Genomic DNA, 8,161 nt, shown 5'->3' on the forward strand with positions numbered 1-8,161 from the left:
GCAGACCCCATTCTCGTCGAAAACCAACGAGCAGCAACATCTCCAAGACTGCTGCTCCAGCTCCACCTTCGTCGACGTTCAGCTCCGCCAACAAACCTTCTGCTGCGTTGCTGCTGCCTTAGCCCCATCCAGCATCTGCTTTGGCTGTGTTGCTGCTGCCTCGTCGAGCATCTGGATTTAAAACCAAGCTCCTTCGTTGCTGCTTCACTTTTGTTTTCGTCGCCTTCAGTCCAAAACCAAAACGAGGCCTCACCATCTCGTTTGTTCGAGCTTTGGTCGGGGTCATCGAAATAGTTCATACGCAGTCAAGGTCCGGATTGTTAAAAGTTTTTAAGGTCTGTCTCATCTCCCTTTCTCATTTTTATGATCTATATGGGTTTAAGGAATTTGAATCGTTCTTGGATTGAATCTTGGTTATAAGAAATTCGTTGAATTCTTTTAGTCGATTTTGAGTTCGATTGGTTTGTCACTCGTGATTATTAGTTGTAGAATGTATAGTATCTTTGCTAATATTGAGTTGGTTCGGATAATTTCGTTTTGTGTATTGTTTGGTTTCCTGCTTTTTGTTGTTCATCATATGATTTCAGTTTGCATTTCGATTCCGTTAATGGCGATTCATGTTATTTCAGTTCACTTTTGTTGTTAATATTGTTGTCTCCTTGCTCATTCATTTTTTGTCTAAGTTAACCACGATTGGTTCCCAATATGGTTAACTTATTCCCATTAATTTGATGTTGTATGATTCAATTTGTGTTCATGAGATTTGTTGTTTGAATTTGTTTAGAAATTGGTCATATTTGCTGTATTTTTGTTGAAATTGATTAGGTGAATTGGTTATAGCTGATGGGGGTAGATTGGTAAATTGCAGTACGTTCAGGGGTAAAATGGTAATTTCAGTAAGGTCGGAGGGGTATTTTTGGAATTGAACATTTGAACAATTATTTAATCTAAGTGCTCTGTCCACTAGGCATTAACAATATTAAAATAGTACATTGTGGGGGACAAGACATAAATTAGTGGGGAGGTGATATAATTGTTTAATATAGTGGGGGACAAGACATAATGTAGTGGGGGAATAATATAATTATTTAAGTTAAGCATGAGGGACAAGATATAATGGAGGGGGAATAATTTTTTAGTTTAATATAGTGGGGGACAAGACACAAAATAGTGGGGAATAATTCATTTGTTTAAGGTAGTGGGAAACAAAGCATGCAATGAGGGGAATATTTCGGGGAGTGATTTAAGACAAGAGTCTTGTTATAAATAGAGTCATTCTTTGACACAAAAAGAGGACTTGGACTTGGAGACAAAAAAGGAAGAGACTTTAGAAGAAGAAACAAAAAAGAAAGTGGAGAGTGTTGACTGAATTTTGAGAAATCAGAATTTGAGAGCAAAAGAGAAAAACAAGTTGAACTTTTACTTGAATAATTTCCGTTTGCCTTTCCTTGAGTGTTATTTAAAATCAGTAAACTACTGCATCTTGTATCCGTCTCTCTTCTGCTTTGACTGCGATTGCATTCCGGTACTGCTGGTTTTTCAATCTGTTACTGGGTTATTCTACTGGTCGTTACTGGTTTTGTTGTGTTGTTGAACCTGTTGTTGCTGTGTATTTACACTAATGCTGCGATTTAATTAATCTTACCTTCTTAAAACTCGGGTGCACATTTATGTGACCCAAATCCAAATATCAACTGAGTCGAAATATGTCTCTAATCACGGGTACATTGATTGTAACGTGGTCCGAGATGCATGTCCATGACGTTGCAAATTCCTTTAAAAGAAATAAGAATGAGATGAGCCTCGCCGAATAAAAATACAAAATTGTGGGGCCCTCGGTAAATATTTTCTTTAAAATTGCTTAGACTTCGGGATGGATCATTTAGCAAAATTTCACGGCCCTACCCAAAGTAAATGATACGCTAGCCGCTTTAGGCGGGCCTTTAATAATTTAATTTTCTTAAAACTCGGGTGCACATTTATGTGACCCAAATCCAAATCTCAACAGAGTTGAAATGTGCCAACAACCACGGGTGCATTGATGTGACGTGGTTGAAGATGTATTTCCATGATGTTGCAATTCTTGATAAAAAAAATATAATAATAATGACAAAAGCGGTTAAGAGTTAAAACTTGCACATGAGTTCATAATTGTATAAAAATCAGATAAACAAGTCGAATATGACAGTTGAGCGACCGTGCTAGAACCACGGAACTCGAGAATGCCTAATACCTTCTTCCGGGTTAACAGAATTCCTTATCCGAATTTCTGGTTCGCGGACTGTAATACAGAGTCATTCTTTTCCTCGATTCGGGATTAAATTGGTGACTTGGGACACCCTAAATCTCCCAAGTGGCGACTCTGAAATAAATAAACAAATCCCGTTTCGATTGTCCTTTAATTGGAAAAATTCCTTCACCCCTCGCGGGGGCGGAAAAAGGAGGTGTGACACTAGTTACCCATTTTTCCCAAATTTCTCACCACTAGTTAGGTCTTTAATCACATAAAAACAAGTTATGAAGTCAAGGATGTTACCTCCAAGTGATTCCCCTTTTCCTCGAAAATCTCTCTCAAAAGCTTCAAACCCGGATGAAAATGGTGAAAGAATCCCTCAAATTCGCGAAGGCAACTATTTATATGTTCTGCCCAGCGATTTCCACATTTGCGACCCTGCGACCGCATATGCGGTCCCGCTTCTGCGGAAACTTCGTCGCATCTGCGACTCTCACTTAAATACCAGAAACCGCATCTGCGATTACATTTTCGTAGATGCGACACCGCTTCTGCGGTGTCCCTTCCGCATCTGCGGAACCTGAAGGAAAGGCCAAAATCCGCTTTTGCGGTTTATTAGCCGCTTCTGCAGCGCCGCATCTGTGGTCCCCAAACCGTAGATGCAAAAATACCAGAAGCAGCAAAAATACAACAGCTGCAACATTTTCTAAATTTTCTCATTAACCATCTGAAATCACCCCGAGGCTCCCTGGACCTCAACCAAAGGCATCAGCATATCCTAAAACCTTATTCAAACTTGTACCAATCATCAAAACACCTCAAACGACATCAAAACAACCAAAATACATCGGATTCAAGCCTAAGTTTCTAAAATCTTCTGAATTCCGCTTTCGATCGAAAACCCAAACAAACACGTCCAAATGACCTGAAATTTTGCACACACATCCCAAATGACACAACAGAACTACTGCAACTCTTGAAATTCCATTCCGGCCCTCGGATCAAAATCTCACTATCGAACCGGAAACTTCCAAAATTCAACTTTCGGCATTTCAAGCCTAAATTACCTACGAACCTCCAAAACACAATCCGAACATGCTCCTAACCCCGAAATCACCCAACGGAGCTATCAGAACCATTGGATTTCCGTTCCGAGTCCGTCTCCACACTTTTCCGACTACGGTCACTTTTCCAACACTTAAGCTCTCATTTAGGGACTAATTGTCCCAAAACTCTCCGAAACTCAAAACCGAACTTCCCGGCAAATCAAAATAACACAATAAACTTTGAAAAAACAGTTAATAGGGGGATCAATGCATTAATTCTTAAGACGACCGGTCAGGTCGTCACATTCTCCATAGCCATAATGTATCAAAATGTACCATTATTAAGCTTATCCCGTTGTGTAGGAGTCAAGAAATTTGCAATTAAACTCTTCAAATCGTGGTTCCCCTTCGAGTAACCCTTACAGTTAAACCAATCTCAAAACTCAAAATATATTTGCCTTGGTCTTGTAGTTGGAGGAGCAGAGACATAAGGACCTGGGGGTATTATAGGTTGTCCAAGTGCTTTAGGTGCATTAGCTGCTTTGTGTACTTTAGCTGCATTAGGATCTTTAGGTGCTTTAGGTGCCATCTGTTCAAAAAAAGTAAAATATACAAAAAATAACATTAGGACATTATAAAAAAGATCAGTTAAAACTTCAATCTCTAAGAAGGCTGAAGTTCCACGGTTACAAAATAAAAACTTAAGCTCTAGAGCTGAAGTTCGACAGTTACAAAACAAAAACTTCAACTCTAGAGCTGAAGTTCGACAGTTACAAAACAAAAACTTCAGCTAGTTCACCAGTTACAAAAATAAAAACTTTAGCTCCTAAAGCTGAAAGTTCACTAGTTACAAAACAAAACATTCAGAAAAAAAACATGTTGTAGTTTTTACAAAAAACAAAACACAAATTCAAAACCAAAAATAATGCCAAAACATGAAAAAAAAACTTCGGCTCCTATCTAAGGTATCATTGAACTATTATAAACTTCACACTTTAATAGTATCATCTATTTAACTCTCAAAATTTTTAAAAATTTCGACTTCTAATCACTGAAGAATTTATAAAATTTTCATCAACAACACAAACGCTCGTTCAAAAAACCTAAAAACACAATCGTAAAAGTAAAACTAATGCACTTATCAAACTAAACCCTAAGAAACTATTTTATCATAAATACATGACTATCAAAACCAAAACCAGAAATTAAATTGTAAAAATTAATACTAAAATAAAACCCAGAAAGTTAATGCAATGTACCTGTGATTAAATCGTAATGTGGGAACAACGACGACTAGCAATTAAAAAATAAAAAATAATGACGAAAACCGTTTGATTTCAGAGAAGAACAAATCAAAATAAGCAAATAACGGGAGAAAGAGACAGAGACAATAGAGGACTAGCGTATACTTGGAGAGAAAGTAGTTTTTTAATAAAGAAGAGCAAAATAACTTTTAACAAAAAAACGGATACAAATGCCAATAGAAAAATAAAACGGCTACAAGTTAAAAAGGGGTCATGCAATTATTACTAAATATAGAAGGAAACAAGACTACTAGACTGACTCTCGAAGACTCCAGGGAAATACTGAAAGATACCCTTGAGTCAATGAAAATACTCGAGAAGATTCCTCGTCCATATGTCTACAATTTTTGTTATCAAACCATAATATATTAATATTGGTTTTCAAAATCGATTTGATTTTGTTTTAAAAACGAATATGTTTATCTTGCAAAATAGCCAATTAATTTGGAAGACAATATTCGTTTTCTTGGCGCACCTTATAGAGGGATCGGAAAAAACTTATCCAAACCTGATATTTACACCGACATTTCAAAGTTACTAAGTACTAGCTACTTATAAAACACACTGGAGTTACATTAAAATTATAATGAAGCTGTAAAGTGTAAACTACGAAGAAAAATATCCACGAATAGGTCACAATATGCGGCAAAGAATATTGCTAATCTAGAAAAAGCCTTGGAAATTTAGGAACTTGTTTGGTAACTACAGTTGATGATATTTTAAAAAATTATGCAAATAAGGAAGGAAAATATTGAAAGAGAAAAAAAATTAAAAAAGGATTATTCTTTCATTGGTTTGTTTAGTCCTTTAAGCACTCTACTTTGTTAACCCTCTGAACACTCTCAGAGAGAGTTGAATTAGTTAAACGTTACTATTGTGCAGGGCTGTTCAAATCGAAGCGGAAAATCGCACCAAATCGAAAAATCAAACCAAATCGATTAAAAAATCCGATTAGGTTTGGTTTGACTTGATTTGATATTGAGTAAAAAAAATCAAATCAAACCAATATATAAATATATAAATTTTATTTATATTTTTAAGACTTTATAGTGAATTTTCTTTAGAAAATGTAGAAATATTTGGAATCCTCTCATGTATTAACCTTGAAAGCGTAAATTAACGAAAAATTATTGTTAGACGACTAAGAAAATAACTATCATGTGTTACTAAAAAAATTCTCCCATTTAAATATTTTAATAGATCCTATGTTTGTTAAGTTTTTCCATATTTACTAAACATATATTCACTTATCAAAGCTTTATCTATAATTTTAACAAAGTAAGATTGAAATAATATTCGTGTAACAAAAAAACCCGAAAACCTAAAAAACCCGACAAAATCGAACCAATCCAAAACGATATAGTTGGTTTGGTTTGATTTTGATAAAAACCGAACCAAGCTGATCCATGTACACCCCTACTATTGTGCTAGAAATGTAGGGCCTTAATTTCACGTTGGAAATGACATTCGTCTTTATCTTCATCTTCTTATTTTTTAAAAAAAAAGGATAGCTACAAATTGTGACTAGTAAAGCCTAGGCATCAATTGAGTTTATATTGCGTTTTATTAATCTATATTTATATCTATATAAATATATAAAGTTGAAAAAATAGGAAATGAAATGGCACCTCTCTTTGGTCAAGGATCCTATTTATCTATTATCTCAATTTTTTGATTTTTTTTGTCCTCTTATCTATGTAACTACATTAAAGAATTGTAACAGTAATTAAGGTAATGAAGAGTCACAAAAATTAAAGAACATAAAGTGTCCTCTTATCTATGTAACTACATTAAAGAATTGTAACAGTAATTAACGTAATGAAGAGTCACAAAAATTAAAGAACATAAAGTGTCTATTAAATAAAAACTTGAACAATATATCCGTTTGCATTTTCCTAGAAAGGCTAAAAAAAGTCTCTTCCTCTTCTTATCATTAATTTTCTTAATTATTGCTAGCTCTTTATTTATCTTCTTTCCCACAAACAAGTACACGTAGAATGAACTTTCCCAGAAACAATGGAGGAATTTCAATCGAGATTGATTGAAAAGAACGTCTCTTCCTCTTCTTCCCATTAATTTTCTTAAGTACTTCTCTTTTATTTATCTTCTTTTCCACAAACAGGTGGACATACAATCAACATTCCCAGAAACAATAGAGAATCCCATGTGAGATTGATTGAAGTGAGATTTTAGTTAGTGAAGAATATGCATTTGCAGTAGGTAACTCTTCTATCGACAGGGTCAATTTGTATATGTTGGAGAATGATTGGAGTGTCAATACTCGATGTCTTAGATATATTAATTGTCGTTCGATAACATTTTGCGTTAAACGCTTTAAGTATTGATCTTATTTCTTGATGTGGTGTTTCGCTGTTCGTGATTTTTATCACGTAGCCCAATAATAGGCACGCTCACCTTTTTTTTTTGTGGAGAATGTGGTGTTAGGCTTAGAGATTGACATATTTCATGGTTGTTGCTGAACTCAAGAGATGCTCCTGCCGAGGCAGCAGTTGAGAAGATTGAAATTACAGCGGTTGGGGAATTTTTCATTTTCGTTGTTAGATTTGTCTAAATCTTCTTTTATTTGCTTTTTCCTGTTTCACTTTTACTACTTTTTATTACAAGAAGACAAATCATAGTTTGTTATCCTCCTACCTTTTGTAAGTTTGTACAATTTTCTCAAAGTAGTATTTTCCTTCACATTGATACAGACATGTTAATATGTTATTTTCCAACGTTATGTACATCATTATGTTGTATAATATGTACTTCCTCGGTTTTATTTTATATGAATCAGTTTTGGCATAGAGTTTAAGAGTTTTTTTTTTTAAAGTATGATGTATAATATTCCGTTGAATAATATGTACTCCTTTAACTTTCTTTTCATATAATTAAACCTGCTAAGTTGAGCATAGTTAAGCAAGAAAATAAATTTTTTTACAATCATGGATCTTAAATATGCAATGATTTTTCTAGAGAAATCTTTTATAGGGAGCGATTCCCCCTTCAAGATATGTATCAAAATTCTCCGCGCGAGGAATTTAGGATACCAGATGTTTATACCGAAAAAATAGTTTTCCGTATAGCTATAAAAGGATAAATAGGAAGTTTAAAATAAAATATTTTTTTGACTATAAACAGAAGTCTCATTTTCTTAACAGATTAAAAAAGAAAAAGACTTCACATAAAATAGAATGGATGGAGTATATTTTTCTGCCATTCAGCAAGTGTTTCTTTGTACAAAGAAAGAGTATAATGATTAAGAAAACATCAAATTTTAAGAGTTTAATGGTCTTATGTATTTTCGTAGATGCTTGTATTGGTTAGTGTTTCAAAGGCAATCAGCAACATTGTTTTTGAACGGTAAGATGGACGTTTTGTTTCTTATTTTCTCCCTAATTTTTTTTTTTAGAATCATAAAAATATTCTCTGTTCTTCATTACTTAAGTTCTTACATTGATATAAAGTTTCACCTTAGATGAAAAGCATAATTGCGTAAACAGAAGACATCTATGGTTTGAATAGTCAAATCGACACACATACTTGCTCTAATCAATACATACTCAAATCTAAAATAC

This window comes from Nicotiana tabacum, chromosome 8, assembly GCF_000715075.1.
Source record: "Nicotiana tabacum cultivar K326 chromosome 8, ASM71507v2, whole genome shotgun sequence".
In the NCBI taxonomy this organism is placed as follows: domain Eukaryota; kingdom Viridiplantae; phylum Streptophyta; class Magnoliopsida; order Solanales; family Solanaceae; genus Nicotiana; species Nicotiana tabacum.